We start from the raw sequence: 21120 nt of genomic DNA, 5'->3' as shown, positions 1-21120 counted from the left end.
CTGAATCTTGCAAGTGCAATTCGAAATGTTTTTAGAGTCACATATAACAAGTATTGTTCTCAACTGAAGCTACTGATAAGGAAAAATGCCATATCTTTCAGGGTCTGAGTAAAAGCATCTCTGAAATGATCTGGTATATACGTATCCTGTTCTGTCCATATATAACCATTTCCACATGAATAAAGTTGATGCCACGTGCCCGGATGACGCATTCCACCCTACGTCTCATGCCTCCAGTCAGAAGTTCGATCTGTTGATGGGTCAACAACAACCACTCCTGATGCAATGCTGCTTCAAATTGGCGTAAATCTTGTACAGGAGGATCTCGTGCCTCTATGCGCCGCCCCAGAATATCCCAAACATGTTCAAGGGGGTTCACATCTGGGCTAATTGCTGGCCAGGGTATAGTCGTTATTGCAATGGGCCTCATGTAATCCACGTCTGCAGGCGAACGATGAGGCCTGGCATTGTCATCCATGTACTGAGGTCGAGTAGCAAGAGGGTGGTTGTCAAAATGAGGAACGACGACTGGCCACAAAATGTCCCAGATGTACTGAGCCCCTGTAAAGTTGCCCCTTTTGGTGACCAAATCCAACCTGCAACCATGAGAGATAAACCCCAAAACCATTACCGAGCCCCCGCCGTATGCAACAGTCGGTTTAATGTTCCTGGGGGTGTAGGCCGTGTTCCGGCGCCTCCAAACTCTCGTTCTTCCATCAGTGACGTGGAGCAGAAAGCGGCTTTCGTCTGACCAATGGATCCGTCTCCAACTTCTCAGATTCCAGTTCTGTCGCGCAATACACCATGCTAAACGAGCAGCTTTCCGGTGATCTCTCAACAAGGGAAGCTTTATGACAGTCCTGCTGCTTTCAGCCGGTCTCTGACGGTTCTGGCGAGGAAACGACGATTGGACAGCTGTTTCAGACGAGTACTTGTTAAACAGGGTTCTCGGCGTATGAGGCGAAGAAGGTCCCCGTCTTCGCGATGTGTTGTCACAGGAGGTCTTCCAGAACTGGGACGGTCCTGTACATCAACGGTCTGAGCATGTTTCTCGACTACGACAGTGTGATGTTATCCCAAATTCCGAACAGTGTGTTCATGAGAAGACATGATAAAGCATATTTAATGTAGTTTTAGGATTAGATTGAAGTAAAGGCTATTAATTTAGTATTACTTGTCTCATATCGCAGGTACATGAACTACCTGTCATCACTGTCATATGACCTCTGACAAGACCATGGCAATTGAGGGTGTAACAATGCATTAAGTAGTTGATTCAATAAAGTCCTGAGTTTGCATTAAGTGCTGTGAATGGAAGGCGTTGAAGGTCAAGGTCATCCTGTATGATTAAGGGATTGTATATACGATAACTTGAGTATTTGTGATTGAAATTAGTGAGTGAGTGAGTTGGGTTAAAAGCCGCTTTGAATAGTATTCCAGTTATACCATGGCGTGTGAGCTTAGTGTGGGAGGAAGCTTGAAGTGATGCAGGTCTCAGACGTTTACCACTTCGGTGAAACCTACGAGCACGGGTATGGTGGACAAACCTAGAACATAATCGGGGTGAACAGGGATTCAAACCCACAAGCAATAGGTTACTGGCGTGCCCAAAGGACGCGACTCTGCAAAGCGAATTGCGGTGTCTTAGACGACTGGGCCACCAGTGCCCTCGTGATTTGAATTAACATGAGCAGACAACATTTATAAGGGCGGATATTTTGCTAATATCATAGACGACATCCGGTGAGTGAAGCCATAATATGTTTGTTTCTGCTGATATTTTGTCGGTCTTATGCATGGAGTGGATATTTCCTTTAATTACCTATGTATGGCGATATAATGATATCACTTGTAGGTCACTCTGATCAACTTTCAAACAGTGTTACGAGGGACATTTTATTTGTTTTATATGCTGACTCGGACTTTGAAATGTACTTGGAATATTTATCACAGATAGTGTAGATAATGATGCATGAGATGAGTTGAAGCACAAATAATCAAACTTGTGATTAGCTGAAATTGAGGGTCAAGGTAATTAAACCGGAAGTGCATATGACTTTCTTATTAAAGTAATAACTACATGGGTTTTGCCACAACCGGGTGTGAAGTAAAACAGCGAGACTCATTACTTTCTTGTTTCCGGAGATTTAGGCTTGGGACTTTCTGTTTTAAAGTCGCACTATGCATGATATTTCACAACCGGATATGGTATCATTCAACCAACAGTACACATACGTTATTACAGGTCCATGTCCCTTATAAATAGTGGACCTCTCACAAAGGTGGCCGGGATCGGGTGGTCAGTCTCGCTGACTTGGTTCATGCATGTCATCGATCCCATTTGTATGGATTGATGGTCATGATATTGATCACTGGATAGTCTGGTCCAGACTCGATTATTTACAGACCGCCGTCATATAGCTGGACTATTACTGAGTGCGGCGTTAAACAACAAACTCTAAGGTGACCGTAACAATCTTGACTTCAAGCCTTTGAAACGCTACAGCACTTGAACAACTCTTCAGGAAATATTAGTAGTTCAAAGGCATATCCATGCTAAATTTTGATTCTTTTTATTTTAGGGATTTCAGTGAGTAAAACAGGCTATAAATACAGTTTCCAAACAACAACCATGAATAGATATTTTGAAAAGAAATTTGAAATGTCTCTTTATGATCTTGAAGATCTGTGAAAGTTGGGAGGGGGAAAGGATGATGCCATTGACTGTAAACACAGTCAGGTAAACTTAAATTAAATTAAGGTTTTCTATAGCGCTTTTCCTATTAACAACTGTTCAAATGCTCGTAGACCATGATTGATCTAGATAAAGGCTCTCTTGAAGAGACACTTTTTTTGGTGTATTTTTAAAGTTTTCTGTTTCTGTGTAATTTTTTCTGTTTCTCAAATTTCTCGTGGCAGATGGTTGCATAGCAATGGGCCACATTTATAAAGGACATATCCCCATTTGTTTAGGTAGGTGGCTTTGGCACCACAAGCAGATATTGATCTTTTGATCGGAGAGAACGTGCAGGTTTGTATGGTACTATAAGTTCCTGTAAGTATGCAGGAGCCAAACTAGAGTGAGTAGTTTACATTGCACTCTTTGCACTCTACATATGAAGTAAGAGCTGTGACACATATATAAAGAAATTCACAATACGATTCGTACTCCTACATGTTTCAGTGGTATCTCTGCAATATACATGTATAGTGTAAATACTCGCGTAGTGTACACATTAGAGTGATATATGTGTCTACTGAGTGGTGATTGGTCCATATTGACAAAACTTAGAATCTGTCAACAAACTACACAATACCATGTAAATGAAAGACAGGTGTAGCCATGCGGGAACTGAATAGTTCCAAGTCAGACCGCCTCCGTGGTCTAGTGGTAGAGTGTCCGCCGTGAGAGCGGAAGGTCCGGGGTTCGATCCCCGACCGCGTCATACCAAAATACGTTAAAAGATGGTACTTGTTGTTACCCTGTCTAGCGCTCGGCATTAAGGGTAAAAGCAAGGACTGGTCGGCTCGGAGTCAGTATACTGTGTCTGGGTGGGTTTTCATGTTAAACTGCGGCATGGTATCTCAGTGACCTAGCACTATAAATCGGCATCAGTCTGGTACAAGTACAAGCAGCCACACACACACGTGCATGCACGTCGCTATATAAGTGCAATAATCTTGGACGCGACGTTAAACCTCACGACGTTAAACCTCCCGTCACCTGATATGGTCAGATTGTTCCGACCTGCTGTAAAAATGATGCACATAATAATTATTTGTCCTTAACGACGGTGGGGAAGCCTTGTGGTTAAAGCGTTCACTCGTTACGCCAATATCCGTGTTCGATTCCCCACATAGGTACACTGTGCGAAGCCCATTTCTGGTGTCCCCGCTGTGATACTTCTGGAATATTGCTAAAAGCGGCGTAAAACCAAACTCACTCACTCGGGGAATCATCCCCGCTGACCACTGTCTCCATCCCAACATTGAAGTACTTACACTTGATTCAATGTCTTTCCATTGTGTTAACGGCATACACAATAATAAACATATGAGTAAAAAAATGATGCACCGCTCTATATGTAAGATAACTACGCGATAGAACGCAAAGAATAAAGAAAAACGAAGCGTGGTTTATTTCACGATAAAACATTTTTCTATCATGACGTCATTTCTGGAGATTCGAACATGCGCTCGCAAATTGATGACGTCGTAAATTGGACGACGTTGTTTGCGAGAGGGAAGTGTCTGGTGAGTTGATCCCCACAGATGTAGCTGGGCAACGTGGATAAACGCAATGCCCGAAAGATCGCTTCCAAAAGTGGGAGATATATGACAATCGGTATTGGGAGAAAAGGTACAGATAACTGACGTGAATATTGTGAGTATAAGCCTAATTTACCCCGCCCCTTGTTCATAAAATGGACTTGTCCAACACTGTCGGATACATTTCAGGGAGTCATCATTATTTAGATACCGTTTAAATATGTTTAAAGCATTTTTAAAGCATATACATTTTATTAACATCCAAGAGACTGTACGTAATGTTGATTTCTCATATCTAAAAAAACGACTCATGGTTGTTGTTTACCGTTCACTAAAGAATTGCAGGGAGAATAAATCACTCGAGGATGCACTCATGGTTTACTCATCCTGCGGTGTTTTATTGTACGACTAACACCGCCCACTCGTCGTTTATTTCTTATATAAATATATTACTGTATTGTTGAACTTTGATGTGTTGAACTTTCGGTTGTCTCGAAGTATTCCTTCTTTATTCATCCTTTTTCGGTTGTGTCGAACCTCGGTTTACTTGATTTACTTACTTAAATGTCGGTCAACTTCGCGTCCAAGATTATTGTACTTATATAGCGACGTGCATGCACGTGTGTGTGTCGCTGCTTGTACTAGTCCGGACTGAACCCGATTTATAGTGCTAGCCCACTGAGATACCATGCCGCAGTTTAACATAAATACCCCACTCAGACTCAGTATACGGACTCCGAGCCAACCAGTCCTTGTTTTAGCTCCTTAGTGCCGAGCGCCAGAAAGGGTAACAACAAGTACCATGTTTTAACGTATTTTGGTTTGACGCGGCCGGGGATCGAACCCCGGACCTTCCGCTCTACGGACGCTCTACCATTAAACCACGGAGGCGGTATAGAAATACAGAACAGGTTGGGAGAAGATACATTAATTGTAAACATAGACTTAGAGCTGATATGACTGAGAACAATTACTAATGTAATTTCAACTGAGCCAGATGTTCACGAAAGGCGAAGTTACGATTCTAATAAGAGAGTAATGAGTATTGCTAACTCATCGACATCTGTTTCTGAGCGTTTGTATGATCCGGGTCACAATGATCCTGTAACATGTCATCTGAACATGGCGGCTGAATATAATCGTTGCCCTAGTTTGGTAGCTTGGGTGATTGTCTGTTAACTGCTTCTCTGAGTATCGATGGTGCTTGTCACGCGTTTTCATGGTGTGGAAGTAGCATAACTTACTGTCTGATATTTAGCGGAAATATTGTTTTTTGTTTGATGTTTAACGCCACACTCAGCAATATACCAGCTACATGACGACGATCTGTAAATAATCCAGTCTGGACCATCCGGTCCTGTGATTGACATCATGAGCATCGATCCAAGCAATTGGGATACGATGACATGTTTCAACCAAGTCAGCGGGCTTGACCACTCGATCCCTTTAGTCGCCTCTTGCGACAAGCATGAGTTGCTGGAGACATGTTGTAACCCGGATCGTAACTGGTTAGTTGCAAAAAAGAGTTGTGTCATGGAGAGCAGTTCGCATCCGTTCACAACTCCCGGATATGATGCCGTTAAACAATAAATGGTGCCGCGACATTGTATCTCACCTATAAACAGTTGAAACTGTCAACGAAGACAGTCATTTAACAAACATTCCTGTCAGAGGTGGCTTCAAAATATCTTCTGCACAAATACTTATGATTTCAACAAAATATTTTGTCATTACAGGCACAGTTCCTCCAGTCTGCAAATTTCTGACATGTTTAAGGAGACAAATTATCACTTTGAGAGTAGAGTAATTATTCCCAGTGGACTTCAGATATCGCGACCCTTGCCCAAGCAAACTATGCCCGTCGTTCGAGTTGACAATGCGAAGTAAGTCGTCGGTGACTTGGTTCTGATACAAATAGCTGATTTGTATTGTTTGTATTCCAATATTTACAGGTCATCATCATATAACCAGAATGTTGGAGTGAGGCGTTAAACAAGAAAGACAGAAACACTGTGAAATTCGTGTTTCTTAGGTCTGCCATTCAAATCCAGATAATAAGAAACTATTTTTTTTCATTGAACACATTCAATGTTCCACAGCGTTTTCAGCAGTTTTAGGTAAACCGGATTCTAGCACTATAGGTGAGATATGGTGAGGTTAGGTGAGGTGAAATGGGGTTTAACGTCGCGTTCCAGACTATTTCACTTATAGAGCTATTTGCATGCACATGTGTGTGTGTGTGTGTGTGTGTGTGTGTGCGCGCGCGCGTGTGTGCGTGCGTGTGTGTCTGTGTGTATCCGGCTACTTGTACTAGTCCGGACAAATTCATAGTGCTCGCCCACTGAGATACCATGCCGCAGTTTAACACGAATATCCTACAGTATACTGGCTCCGAGCCGAAATTCACAAAGCAAGAATAAAGATGCATTTATCAACAGGTGCTCCCTGACAATGCAGTTTAACCGAAGGTTGCAGACATATGTCTGCATTATTATTCTCTATTTGCAAGTTCCAGGATCCTCTACACAGTTCATATGTTTTCTTCTGGTTTTTTTCTTTCCTTCTTTATTCATCTCAGCAGGTACAGCATATATATACATGCCAAGTCAATAGAATAGTGGTACGTGGTATTTAAGAAGTGTACAGCTATTCATACATATGGATTCTTGCCGGTAAAGTCAACGTGACAGCATCAGTGTGTATTACAGATTGGTTTTTAAACAAAGTGTAGAAGGAAGACCAGAAACTAAAAATGTTTGCATAGTTACAATTTGTAAATGACATTACCTTTGTAGCATGGTAATAACTAATTATCTCATGCTGTATTTGTTCAAAATGTGGCATTAATCTTTTCCTACATTGTCTGTATATAAGTTGTTTTCTTATTAAAAGTAAAATATACAATGGGTTGTTGTGTTTGCCTTGACAAAACAAAACATTTTCTCTGTTCAAATTAATGGTTCCTTGACAACGGTTGTTATCCAAATGTACAGTTTCTCCAAAACCGTTTTGACATAATCGCACTCATATAACATATGGATTATAGTCGAAAGTTTATTTGTACAGAAAGAACACAAACGAGAGTCAACATATCCAATTTTATATAAATAATTATTGGTTGTAAGAATGTTGTGAATACTCTTAAACTGAAATTATACAGGCCATGTTGATGTAACCAACAGCGACAATTCGTTTACTGTAATAACAATCAGATAAATCCCGTGCGTGTGAGCTCGATGATGCTGACTCATTGACACTCCTTCATCGATTCGCCATGTTATTCAAAACGAAAGAACATAATCAGAAGTTCATTTCTGGTGTTTTCTGTCGCGATATGGTTCATAGAGTATCAGCTTACCCAATGAAATGTTGCGAATAATATCAATCACTGGATTGTCCATTTAACCACAGCTTCTATTCACAATAAATCCGTCACACTGGCTGCTGGCTACCTGATACTATGCAGAAATGGTTTTGCATTAATATTGGCCTGAACATTCCGCCACATATCTCTTACTATATAACCCACAATCCAGCGATGTACCACGTGGTGTGAAACCAGCTTCTATAACCTGAGTCACACGCAGTGGAACAGCGTTAGCCTGACTGTGTCTGTCCCCGCCTTCCACACATGCTCCACAAGAACTGACTATGATCTTCCCGGTGCTGATTGTGCTTTCATTCACGGTGTTTCCAGCAGAGGCTCGAAATGTTATCCCCACTTCTTCTGAATTGTGCATGAGGAACTGGTGTGGACGAGTGTAAGTATCCCGGGACCGACTTCATTCTCGTTTATGTTCAATGAATACATCAACTTTATGTTCTGCCTTACATTTCTGGTTTGTGCGACGTTTAGTATACGATCGAGTCCAAGACTTTTTCATGCCCATGAGTATTTTCTTATGCATGTTTGTTGTTTAACGCCATGCTCAGCAATATTCCAGCTATATGATGGCTGTCTGTAAATAATCGTGTCTGGACCAGACAATCCAGCGACTGACATCATGAACATCGATCCACGCAAAATGGATCATCATCAACCAAGACAGCGAGCCTTACCACCCGATCCCGTTAGTCGCCTTTTACGGCAAGCGTAGGTTTCCGAAGACCTATTCTACCCCGGATCTTCACGGTTGTCTTCACGATACTGTGATAGTATACTGCTCAACATTTGAGAGGAATATTATGTTTTGTTTCTTTGTTGTTTAACGCCGCACTAGGCAATATTCCAGCTACATGGCGGCGGTCTGTAAATAATCCAGTCTGGACTTTTCGGTCCTGTGATTGACATCATGAGCATCGATCCACGCAATTGGGATACGATGACATGTTTCAAACAAGTCAGCGAGCCTTACCACCCGATCCTGTCAGTCGCCTCTTGCGACAAGCATAGGCGCCTTTTACGGCAGGCATGGGTTTCCGAAGACCTATTCTACCCCGGATCTTCACGGTCGTCTTCACGATACTGTGATAGAATACTACTCAACATTTGAGAGGAATATTATGAGTGTCCAGAAGATAAATCTGAGTGGCTGTTGGAGATGTTGGCGCACGAGTAGGATGCCATTGGGCCAGGACCTGACGCACGTTGAGCTTCATTTCACAATCAACAATAAACAAAAGTAAACAATAATAGGAAAGAATCGATGGTCCTTAACCTCTTTTGAGTAGTATGGATGATAGCGGAGATGAATTTCATTTGTAGATGTAAATATTTCACAGAATAAAGAAAAGTGTACATACCAGAAGAGGTCATGCATATTGTAATTTCAAGCACTATTTAATTGTACTTAATTGTCAGTAACGAAATAACCGCTTTTCAATCTCTGAGGACATCCCATTGCGGGTCACGTCAGAACGACCTTTCACGAATTTTGACCAACCAATGAAATGACTGACAAGAAATCGACATTAGCCAATCAGAAGGCAGCTTTCCCAAGCTTTACGACACTAGTTTCAAACTGGCGACTACACTTCGAAACATATTAACCCGTAACTGTCGTTCAGAATACCCCGTGTTAATTAAACTACCGGGCAAAAGAAAGTTTTCACTTTAAAAATAATTGTATAAAAAGCAAAAAAGCTGGTACAGGTTTGAACCCCCGCAGAAAACATTCGCCCAAATGCAACATGATCACAACTACAACGCAGATTTTCGAACGCAGCTTTCCAAATCATGCATTGTTGAAAACGTGATTTTGAGACATTAGTCCAAATGCACGTGCGTGATTGTGGCATAAATACCGTCGTTGGACAAACAGGCATTCAGTAATAAAAAAAACACCAAGAATATGCCCAGACTTACACAAGCGCAACGAGACAGAGCGATCGGTATGGCCAATATGGGGGCTACTCAATGTCAGATAGCCAGAACCTTCAACTGCTCCCAGACCACCATCAGCAAGTTGATAATCCGCTACCAACAGACAGGACAGACTCAAGACCGGCCAAGATCGGGAAGACCGAGACTGACAACACCGGCCGAAGACCGCTACATCCGGCAGATTCACCTCCGAAACAGATGTGTGACGGCGACGTCAACGGCGGCAACAGCACTAGGGAATGCTATCAGCAGACGAACAGTCCTTCGACGACTTCGTACGGCTGGTATACGAGCCTACCGACCCTTCCGTGGAATGGCCTTGACCCGTCTACACCGTCAACGCAGACTGCAATGGGCACGAACCGTACGTCGGTGGCAGCGACGTGACTGGGCGAGAGTGCTCTTAACAGATGAAAGTCGGTTCTGTCTGTTCAGGAACGATGGCAGAGTTCGAGTTTTTCGACGAAGGGGAGAGCGACTGGCGCCAAACTGCATTAGAGAAGTTCACCCGTTTGGAGGTGGAGGCGTCATTGTATGGGGGGGGGGGGGGCATTTGTTGCCAGATTACAACACGGCTGGTTATCATCCGAGGAAACCTGAATGCTCAGGGATGAAGTGTTGAGACCTGTTTCGGTGCCCTTTATTCAACATCAGCCAAGAGGATTAATTTTGCAACAAGACAACGCAAGGCCTCACACCGCCCGAATTGTTCAAGACTACCTGAACAACGTTAACGTCAACGTATTGCCCTGGCCACCTTGTTCTCCAGACATGAACATCTCCATTGAACATCTCTGGGATCATCTTGATCGTCAGCTGAGACAACATGTACCGCCTCCAGCGAACTCTATTGAACTTATGGAACAGGATTCCTGTTGACGTTATCCGCCGACTGACGACGTCAATGAGGAGGCGTGTGTTGGCGTGCATGGATGCCCAGGGTGGTCAAACTCGCTATTGATGACGTGTTACCTGACTACTGTGTCATTAATGGACTCTTCGTGCACTTTTTCAATGAACTCCGATTTGTGTAATTTTTAATTTGGACCCCTTGACTCTTTCTTTGTATATTGCGGAGAATGCAATATCGGCATTACAATGCATTTTCATTCTAATTCATGGAAAATGATTTCTGTTTATAAATTAATAATCATGAATCTCACATATGCCTTTGTTTTTGGTGTTTGGTGTCAAGTGAAGTCGGTAAAAACTTTCTTTTGCCCGGTATTTTATTTCGTGGTTGCATGATTAGAAAACACATTCCGACTATCACTTTCATGATCTTGTAAGCGATGCTCTGATTGGTTGGATGAAAGGTCGTTCTGACGTGACCCTTAATGGGATGTCCTCAGATTTTTATTAGCGAGAACAAAGATCTGATTTTAATGAGATTGAAACGCTTTTGTACCTCATGTGCCAAATATTTCGGCCTTTAGTGTAATAAGATCTGTTCTGAAGGCTGAGGACACCAGTCTTCCTGAACCTGAAATGGGATCTCACAAGCAGCAGCCCACGCTGAGATCCCTGTGGGGAGTCCTCACAGGAATGGGCGCCGTTGTACATAACAAACTTAGTGCTAAGTGAGTGAGTGAGTTTTTTTTACGCCGCTTTTAGCAATATTCCAGGAATATCACGGCGGGGGACACCATAAATGGGCTTCACACTTGTCGTGAATCGAACCCGGGTCTTCGGCGTGACGAGCTAACGCTTTAACCACTAGGCTACCCGACCGCCCCCTTAGAGCTGAGACTGTCGTAAGTCTATCTTAAGGTATTGGTGTGGCGATTGCCTTAGTGCTAAGATCGCTTTGTCCTACTAGGCTACTTAATGGACGGCCAGACTGGCTGATCCGGTTGTTTCGAGGTCGCCGTCGTATAGCCTGAAGTCAGGGATCCAACGACCAAATGAAAAATATACTAAGCAAATAAGAGGCTCACAAATCGCGCTCTATTATCTCACCATTGTGAACCGCAGGTTACCATGACTTCTGAAGAATTATAACAGATGCTACCTTAACGAGTCGCACATATGTAGGACAACAAGAATGCCCGATATTTCACAGCATTGGGTGAACAATATAAGTTATTTTATTCAAATATTCATGTAATTCATTGGAAGATTATCAGATATATTAATAGGGTGTAACAGAGCTTATGGCTTCACTGGTTCTTTAGTTAAACGTGCAGCGTGTTGCACATCTTGCTTACTTGACGTTTTTTCGAATGTCGTCTTTGGTGTTCGGGATATATCATGGGCGGTCTCAGGGTTTGCAATTCACTGTTATGAGTTGCGTCCCTTAGGTGCATCAGGATTCGGCGTTATTGAGTTAGAATCCCGCATTCACTCCGAGGATGATGTTAGTTCTACCATTTACACAGTCCCTTAGGTTTCACGAAAGTGGTAAACGTTAATTGTGACTTTACCCGTGAAGATCCGAGTCAGATTTGATCTTCTGTACCCATGCTTGTCGTAAGAGGCGACAAACGGGATCGGATGGTGAGATTCGGTTACTTGGTTGATGCATGTCGTATCCCACTTGCGTGGATCGATGTTCATGTTGTCAATCACAGGATTGTCTGGCCTGTCAAAGGTCGATTATTTAGAGACCGCCGACATGAAGCAGGAACATTGCTGAGTGCGGCGTTAAATAACAGACAAGCACGTGCATTTACCACCACACGAATCGGACAATCTGTGGTCGAACTGAAATGCTGTCCGGAGCGGAGTTAAACTCATCTCACTCAGTCACTTGTGGGTATGGGGCGGTCGGATAGCCTAGTGGTTAAAGCGTTCGCTCGTCACACCGAAGACCCGGGTTCGATTCCCGACATGTGTACAATGTGTGAAGCCCATTTCTGGTGTCCCCCGTCGTGATATTGCTGGAATATTGCTAAAAGCGGCGTAAAACTATACTCACGCACTCACTCACTTGTGGGTATAAGTAGCCCAGTGGACTAATGTGGTACATTTCGCTGTGTAGAGCGTGCCAGAAACCCATGATCGTGGTTCGAATCCCGGTTCGCCCCGATTATGCTTCTAGGTTTATCAGCACCATACCCCTGCTCGTGGGTTTCACCAAATTGGCAAACGTCTGAGATCTTCATCACTTCGGGTTTCCTCCCAAATCAAGCTACCTGGAATACCAACTCACTCGGTCACTCTTTACAGTGGTTTTGCTGAGGCTTCAACACTGTCTTTTTTGTCCAAACATCACAAATCCATGCGCAAACAGCAGGTCGATGACGGCACAGAGAAATTGACGTTGCTTTGCATCATTTCAAAATGGTGTGTTTGGAGGGAGACAGGATATTTTGCCCCTGTTATCGTACACTCTGCCACGATTTCCTTTGGGGTAACCTGGGTAATATGCATAATTAAGTCATATGACTAATAATGGCGCTTAATGAGAACGCTGTTTTTGCATCCACCATTGTATAGGGTAATGTATCGTCCCTTTCTTTATCTTTATCTGAATTATATAATTATCTGTTAATTATAACTCTCTATTGTAGTTTTGGTTTAACATGTTGTCGTTAAACTTTTCCCAGCCTTCATATCTTTGTATTGTCATTGAAGCTTATTTTTAATAACTTATATATAATCGTGGGTGATGCAACCAATGTTTACTTGCCTTGTAAAGGGAGGAAATCCGACAGAAATGTTCTTCCATGAATTTGCAACTAAACTGACGGCCAAAAGAAACGTTACCAACGATATTTCTAGGATAAAATATGACCAACACAATTTGAAGCAGCAATAACAAATGTATTGAAGAAATTCATCATTCAGAACAGTAAAATGCGAATTTACTAATTCAACAACAAAGTCCTTGACCTCCAACAGGGACATTACAACTTTAAGGTGACGACGGCCCAGACCGTTCAATACGGGATATGACCTCCATGAGCGGCAATGCATCTTCGAATGCGGCGTCGAACTGAGTAGACAAGCGTCCTCACATCGACTGCAGGTATCCGATTCCATTTCTCACGGAGGGCAACGATCAACGCTCGTCTCGTGAAGGGAGGATGTTGACGTTTCCGAAGACGACGCCCCAGCTGGTCCCAGAGATGTTTTATGGGTGACGGATCTGGTGATCGAGCTGGCCACGGCAGGACAGTCACGTTGTTGGCGTTGAGGAAGTCTCTAGTAATACGGGCTTTATGGGGTGTGGCGTTATCTTGTTGGAACACCGTCCGTTGTTGACGCTGGATGAAAGGAAGAACCACTGGCAGTAAGATATTGTTAATGTAGCGTTGTGCTGTCAGATTGCCTTCGATGATGACAAGTTCCGTCTTCTCGTCCCCGCAAATGCCGCCTCAGACCAACACACTTCCGCCCCCATAAGGTTCCACCTCCTGGACACAACAAGGAGCTGTACGTCCACCACGTCGTCGATAAACACGCGTCCACCCATCAGGTTTGAAGAGTTGGAACCTGCTCTCGTCACTAAACAGCACTCGCCGCCATTCCCTTTGTTGCCATCGCTGAGTTTGCCTGCACCACGTCAATCTGGCACGTCGATGTTGACGGGTCAAGGTCATGCCCTTGAAAGGGCGATAAGACCGGAGACCATAATGTCATTGTCGTCTGGTCACTGTTTGTCTGCTGACCGGATGTCCTAAGCTGTTGGCAGCTGATGACGTCACAGTAAGAAATCTGTTCCTCAGATGAAGTACCCGTAAAAAGCGGTCATCTTGCGGGGTCGTGACCTTTGGTCTGCCACTCCGTGGTCTGTCGGCGGTTCTGCCAGTCTGTCGGAGATGTGCGACCAGTCTGGTAATGGTCATCTTGGAGCAGTTCATGTTAATGGCAACCGCTCTCTGCGTCGCTCCCATCTGCAGCATACCTATGGCTCTCTCCCTCTGGACAACGGTCAGTTTGGGCATGTTCGTTGGTGTTAATCATTGCAACCAATGATAGGGAACAGATCCGTGCATAATTTATACCCGAAAATTGCACGATAATTTGGGAAAGAATGTTTTAAAAAATTGCTGAAAACACCCATATCTCCCAAAATCCGCAAAGCACGTGCAAAGAACGACAGAGAACATGAAGGCTGTATTCGTGAGATGAGTTCTTTACTGTTTTTGAACAGGTTGGCATCTTTGTTTCAAAGTGGCAAATCAGTTAATGTTGGTAACGTTTCTTTTGGCCGTCAGTTTATTAATAAATGCTTAATTATTAACTTATATTTCATTAATAGCTCACTTAGGGTAACTACAACCAAGGGGATGCGACCAAGGGGTCGTGGCTCTGTCAAGGGAGCAAATCCGAAAGACATTTTCTCCCTCATATTGTGCACGATTATTTAACCATTATTAAATGCTTAGTTATTAACTTACATTTCATTTCTAGCTCATTTAGTATAACTTCGGGCAAGGGTACATCCAACAATGGTTACTGGCTGTGTCAACTTGGCAGACAGTTCTGCTTATCCAGCACGACAGCACGTAAGTCAAACTACAGTCAACATCTGATACTACAGCGTCAAATGAACTCTTATGGGGCGGTGGGGTGGCCCAGTAGTTGAAGCGTTCGCTCGTGAAGATGGGTAATGGTTAATGGTTTTAGATAGTGAAGTCGGGTAGTGCTAACAGTTTGACATAGTGAAGTCGGGTAATGGTAAAAGTCTGAGAAAGTGAAGTCGGGTAATATAACAGTCTGAGATAGTGAAGTCGAGTAATAATAAACGGTTTGAGATAGTGAAATCGGGTAATAATTAAACGTTTGAGATAGTGAAATCGGGTAATAGTTAGAAGTTTGACATAGTGAAGTCGGGTAATAATAAACGGTTTGAGATAGTGAAGTCGGGTAATAGTAAAAGTCTGAGATAGTGATGTCGGGTAATAGTAAAAATCTGAGATAGTGATGTCGGGTAATAGTAAAGGTTTTAAAAAGTGAAGTCGAGTAATAGTAAACGGTTTGAGATAGTGAAGTCGAGTAATAGTAAAAGACTGAGATAGTGAAGTCGGGTAGAGGTAAAAGTTTGAAATAGTGAACTCGCTTAATAGTAAACGGTTTGGGATAGTGAAGCCGAGTAATAGTAAAAGTTTGAGATAGTGAAGTCGAGTAATGGTAAAAGTTTGAGATAGTGAAGTCGGGTAATAGTAAAAGTTTTAGAGAGTGAAGTCGAGTAGGGGTAAAAGTTTGAGATAGTGAAGTCGGGTAATAGTTAAAAGTTTGAGATAGTGAAGTCGGGTAATAGTTAAAAGTTTGAGATAGTGAAGTCGGGTAATTGTAAAAGTCTGAGATAGTGCAATCTGGTAATGGTTAAAAGTTTGAGAAAGTGAGGTCGGGTAAGGGTAAAAGTTTGAGATAGTGAAGTCGGGTAAGGGTAAAAGTCTGAGATAGGGAAGTCGGGTGAGGGTAAAAGTCTGAGATAGTGAAGTCAGGTAGTGGTAAAGGTCTGAGATAGTGAAGTCGGGTAATTGTAAAAGTCTTAAATAGTGAAGTCGGGTAATATAACAGTCTGAGATGGTGAAGTCGGGTAATAGTAAAAAATTTAGGGAGTGAAGTCGGGTTATGGTAAAAGGATTTGAGAGAGTGAAGACAGGTAATGGTTAAAGGTTTGAGAGAGTGAAGACGGGTAGTGGTAAAAGGTTTGAGAGAGTGAAGACGGGTAGTGGTTAAAGGATTTGAGAGAGTGAAGACGGGTAGTGGTTAAAGGTTTGAGAGAGTGAAGACGGGTAGTGGTTAAAAGTTTGAGAGAGTGAGGACGGGTAGTGGTTAAAGGTTTGAGAGAGTGAAGACGGGTAGTGGTTAAAGGTTTGAGAGAGTGAAGACGGGTAGTGGTTAAAGGTTTGAGAGAGTGAGGACGGGTAGTGGTTAAAGGTTTGAGAGCGTGAGGACGGGTAGTGGTTAAAGGTTTGAGAGCGTGAAGACGGGTAGTGGTTAAAGGTTTGAGAGAGTGAAGACGGGTAGTTGTTAAAGGTTTGAGAGAGTGAGGACGGGTAGTCGTTAAAGGTTTGAGAGAGAGAAGACGGGTAGTGGTTAAATGTTTGAGAGAGTGAGGACGGGTAGTGGTTAAAGGTTTGAGAGAGTGAAGACGGGTAGTGGTTAAAGGTTTGAGAGAGTGAGGACGGGTAGTGGTTAAAGGTTTGAGAGAGTGAGGACGGGTAGTGGTTAAAGGTTTGAGAGAGTGAGGACGGGTAGTGGTTAAAGGTTTGAGAGAGTGAAGACGGGTAGTGGTAAAAGGTTTGAGAGAGTGAAGACGGGTAGTGGTAAAAGGTTTGAGAGAGTGAGGACGGGTAGTGGTTAAAGGTTTGAGAGAGTGAAGACGGGTAGTGGTTAAAGGTTTGAGAGAGTGAAGACGGGTAGTGGTAAAAGGTTTGAGAGAGTGAAGACGGGTAGTGGTTAAAGGTTTGAGAGAGTGAAGACGGGTAGTGGTTAAAGCTTTGAGAGAGTGAGGACGGGTAGTGGTTAAAGGTTTGAGAGAGTGAGGACGGGTAGTGGTTAAAGGTTTGAGAGAGTGAGGACGGGTAGTGGTTAAAGGTTTGAGAGAGTGAGGACGGGTAGTGGTTCAAGGTTTGAGAGAGTGAGGACGGGTAGTGGTTAAAGGTTTGAGAGAGTGAAGACGGGTGATGGGGAAGTAGAAGACAGCAAAGCCCGTCAATGGTACGATTTGGAGGTAATGAGGCCTGGTAATGCTATATTGTGGAAATAACGTTTAAGTGTAGATTCGGCGAGCAGTGGTCAACACTGCCGTATATGTGAATGGCAGATTCTGAATGTAGGTTGGTATTTAGATCATATGTTTGGAATATTCAGGGCCAACTACGACAACAACAACTGCCATAAGAACTACGCCAACTACAACGACGACCAGCACAACTAAGCCAACTACAACGACTACAACCACCACTACAACTACGCCAACTACAACGACCACCACCACTACTACAACAACCACAACTACTACTACTACTACTACCCCAACTACAACGACAACTACTACTACTACGCCAACTACATCAACTACAACCACTACTACTACTACTACTACCCCAACTACAACGACAACTACTACTACTACGCCAACTACAACCACTACTACTACTACTACTACTACCCCAACTACAACGACCACTACCACTACTACGCCAACTACAACAACTACAACCACTACTACTACTATGCCAACTACAACGACCACTACTCCGTCTACTACAACGACTACGACCACTACTACTACTACTACGCCAACTACAACTACAACGACCACTACCACTACTACGCCAACTACAACGACCACTACCACTACTACGCCTACTACAACGACTACGACCACTACTACTACTACTACGCCAACAACAACGACCACTACCACTACATCGCCTACTACAACGACTGCGACCACTACGACAACCTCACCGACTACAACCACTACTACCACTACGACTACTACCACACCTACCACAACAACTACTACCACAACAACCACTACGCCGACGACTACAACGGCAATGTCAACAAACAGTGGTAAGTAATGTGTTTCATTTTATAATGATTGCATGTGTAAAGTGTTTCGCAAGATCCACCATTATTAAGCATCCCTATTTGCAGCTTGGGGTGGGGTTTAATCTCGTTGAAGATTATAGCATTTATACAACAAAGTGCACCTGTACGTGTGTGAATGCCCCGGATGTGTAATCAAACAAAAATACCCAACTCAGACACTAAGACACTCCGAGTGTTCTCAGGTCTGTTTAATGAATGATGAATTATTAATAAGTAATTTGCTGTAAAGCGCAGACAGTGGAGCATGGAAGTACATATGAGTAGTAGTAGCAGTAGTCGTAGTAGTAGTCGCAGTAGTAGTAGTAGTAATATGAGTAGTTGTAGTAGTAATAGTAGCAGTAGTAATAGTAGTAGTAGTAGTAGTCGCAGTAGTAGTAGTAGTAGTAATAGAAGTTGTAGTAGAAGTAGTAGTAGTAGTAGTAGTAGTAGTAGTAGTAGCAGAGCAGCAGCAGCAGCAGCAGCAGTAGTAGTAGTAGTAGTAGTAGTAGTAGTAGTAGTAGTAGAAGTAGTAACAATAATAAAGCTGCCGTTCGTCCTATGAGACGTCATCGGTTCTTGCATATTTTGTTCCTCTGTGACGTCGGGGCGGTCGGGTAGCCTAGTGGTTAAAGCGTTCGCTCGTCACACCGAAGACCCGGGTTCGATTCCCGACATGGGTACAATGTGTGAAGCCCATTTCTGATGACCCCGTCGTGATATTTCTGGAATATTGCTAAAAGCGGCGTAAAATCAAACTCACTCACTCACTCCTCTGTGACGTCATCAGTGTTTGCCTATGTTGGTCAGCTATGAGCTGGATGTTCGCGTCAAATTATCTGTCAGAAATGACTTGTAACGAGCATATCCTTTTCCTTCTTATCAACCCACAGCGTGTGAGGGGGCTGCCTTCACCTGTTTATTCCACAACCAGGCGGATTGTGAAGCAGAGTCGGGATGGGTGGATCATTCTATGAAGTGTGAATACCCGGATGAAGTGTGTTGCCACTTTTCGTAACAGCCATGGAGGTCCGTCAGCATGTGCCCGTCACGCAGGTAGGGTTGTTTGTTTTGTTTGTTTGTTGTTTAACGCCGGACACAGCAATATTCCAGCTATATGACGGCGGTCTGTACATAAATGAGTCTGGACCAGACAATTCAGCGATTGACATTATAAACGTAATTGGGATACGATGACATGCATTAACCAAGTCATCGAGCCTGACCACCCGATCCCGTTAGTCGCCTTTTACGGTAAGCATGGGCTGCTGAAGACCTATTCTACCCCGGATCTACACGGGTCATGTATGTGTGTGTAGGGGTAGGGGTGGTGTTGTTTTCGGGATCAAAGCCTTTGTTTCTTTTCTGTATAATAAATATTTTTCCCAAGTATTGTTACTGGACATTCAACATGACAAGTGAACAATATATATTCGGGAGTTAAACATAGACCTACAATATCTCTCTCTTTAACTCCCCCCCCCCAGCCCCCCCCCCCCCCCCCTCTCTCTCTCTCTTTCTCTCTCCCTCTCTCTCTCCCTCACCCCTCTCTCTCTCCCTCTCTCTTTCTCTCTCCCTCTCTCTCACCCCTCTCTCTCTCACCCCTCTCTCTCTCTCACCCACCTCTCTCTCTCCCTCTCTCTCACCCCTCTCCCTCTCTCTCTCACTCCTCTCTCTCTCTCACCCCCCTCTCTCTCTCCCTCTCTCTCTCTCACCCCTCTCTCTCTCACCCCTCTCTCTCTCTCACCCACCTCTCTCTCTCACTCTCTCTCACCCCTCTCTCTCTCTCACCCACCTCTCTCTCTCCCTCTCTCTCACCCCTCTCCCTCTCTCTCTCACTCCTCTCTCTCTCTCACCCCTCTCTCTCTCTCCCTCTCTCTCTCTCACCCCTCTCTCTCTCACACACACACACATGAGTGTATATAAGCTAATTGTCCAATGTATGATGAGTCATTAATGATACATTCCTTCTGTGTTTCAGATGCTGTGAATCCCCAAACCAACACCTTTATACCAGGGGTATCTATGTCTCCCCTACAACCACTTTACTGGTGCTTTCTTCATACAATAAAACAATTACATAACACGACATTAATACCGAAGGTCAAACGTACGTGTGAACACGGTTGTTTACTTTAAACCGCTTTTTTATCCCGGCGTGTCAGCTTGTGGCAGGAAAGCTTAAAAAGATGCAGGTCTCAGGTGTTTACCACGGCATTGTGTGTCAAAGAATGGTAACCATGACGATATCAGGAGAATAATTCAGCACATCGTAACGTGGTGCCTTAGATGACTCGGCCTTGAGGGTGAGTGAGTTGGGTTTAACGCCGCTTTTAACAATATTCCAGTTATATCACGGCGTGTAAGCTTGATGTGGGAGGAAAGCCCAAAGTGATGCAGGTTTTAGACGTTTATCACTTTGGTGAAACCCACGAGCACGGGTATGGTGCTGACAAACCTCGAAACATAATCGGGGCGAACCGGAATTCGAACCCCCAATCATAGGTTTCTGGCGAGCCCAAGGGACGCAACTCTGCACAGCGAATTGCAGCGCTATAGACGACTGGGCCACCCGTGCCCCCTCCCCTCTTCTATTAAGATAGTGGGCGTTATGGTAATGATTATTATTAATGTATAGTTATCAACAAATGTTTGTGGATTTATTTATATATATTTATAGTTACTTTTGCTTTTAAGTATATGCTGGTATACGTTTACGAAAGCTGTCATATATATTGTAAGTTGTGGGCCGATCTCGAGGGGTATATGGTGTGATGTACCCCAAGCCGTCAGTGGCTCACACACAGGGTATATCACACCATATACCCCCGGGGATCGGTTGACAATGAATTTATCTCACCGTCATTCATTTACACAGACCCGAAATATATGGCCCAAGGTTCGCGGAGTAAAACGCTTTGATTCAGCCATTTTGACCGCTAGCAGACAAGGCAAACAAACCGAGTTACTTCCCTTTCCCACATGCTTTCGGATAAACATCGAGACTAATGCGAGACAAGCAAGTTACCTAA

At 43.6% G+C, this 21120-nt stretch overlaps 2 long non-coding RNA genes across 2 annotated transcripts; both read left to right on the top strand.

Moving 5' to 3' along the window:
• Positions 1 to 7808: 7808 nt before the first annotated feature.
• On the top strand, positions 7809 to 17554 carry LOC124145123. Its single transcript, XR_006862513.2, has 3 exons — positions 7809 to 8030; positions 14951 to 15045; positions 17363 to 17554. It is a non-coding gene; the product is annotated as an uncharacterized LOC124145123 (long non-coding RNA).
• A 272-nt stretch (positions 17555 to 17826) lies between these two features.
• LOC124145124 lies at positions 17827 to 20477 on the top strand. The gene is made up of 3 exons (XR_006862514.2): positions 17827 to 18073; positions 18982 to 19144; positions 20070 to 20477. It is a non-coding gene; the product is annotated as an uncharacterized LOC124145124 (long non-coding RNA).
• The last annotated feature ends 643 nt before the right edge of the window (positions 20478 to 21120 follow it).

Source organism: Haliotis rufescens, unplaced genomic scaffold, assembly GCF_023055435.1.
Source record: "Haliotis rufescens isolate VD_foot unplaced genomic scaffold, xgHalRufe1.0.p SCAF_9, whole genome shotgun sequence".
NCBI lineage: Eukaryota > Metazoa > Mollusca > Gastropoda > Lepetellida > Haliotidae > Haliotis > Haliotis rufescens.
Note: the sequence above shows the minus strand (reverse complement) of the source record. Positions and strands in the feature narration are given on the sequence as shown.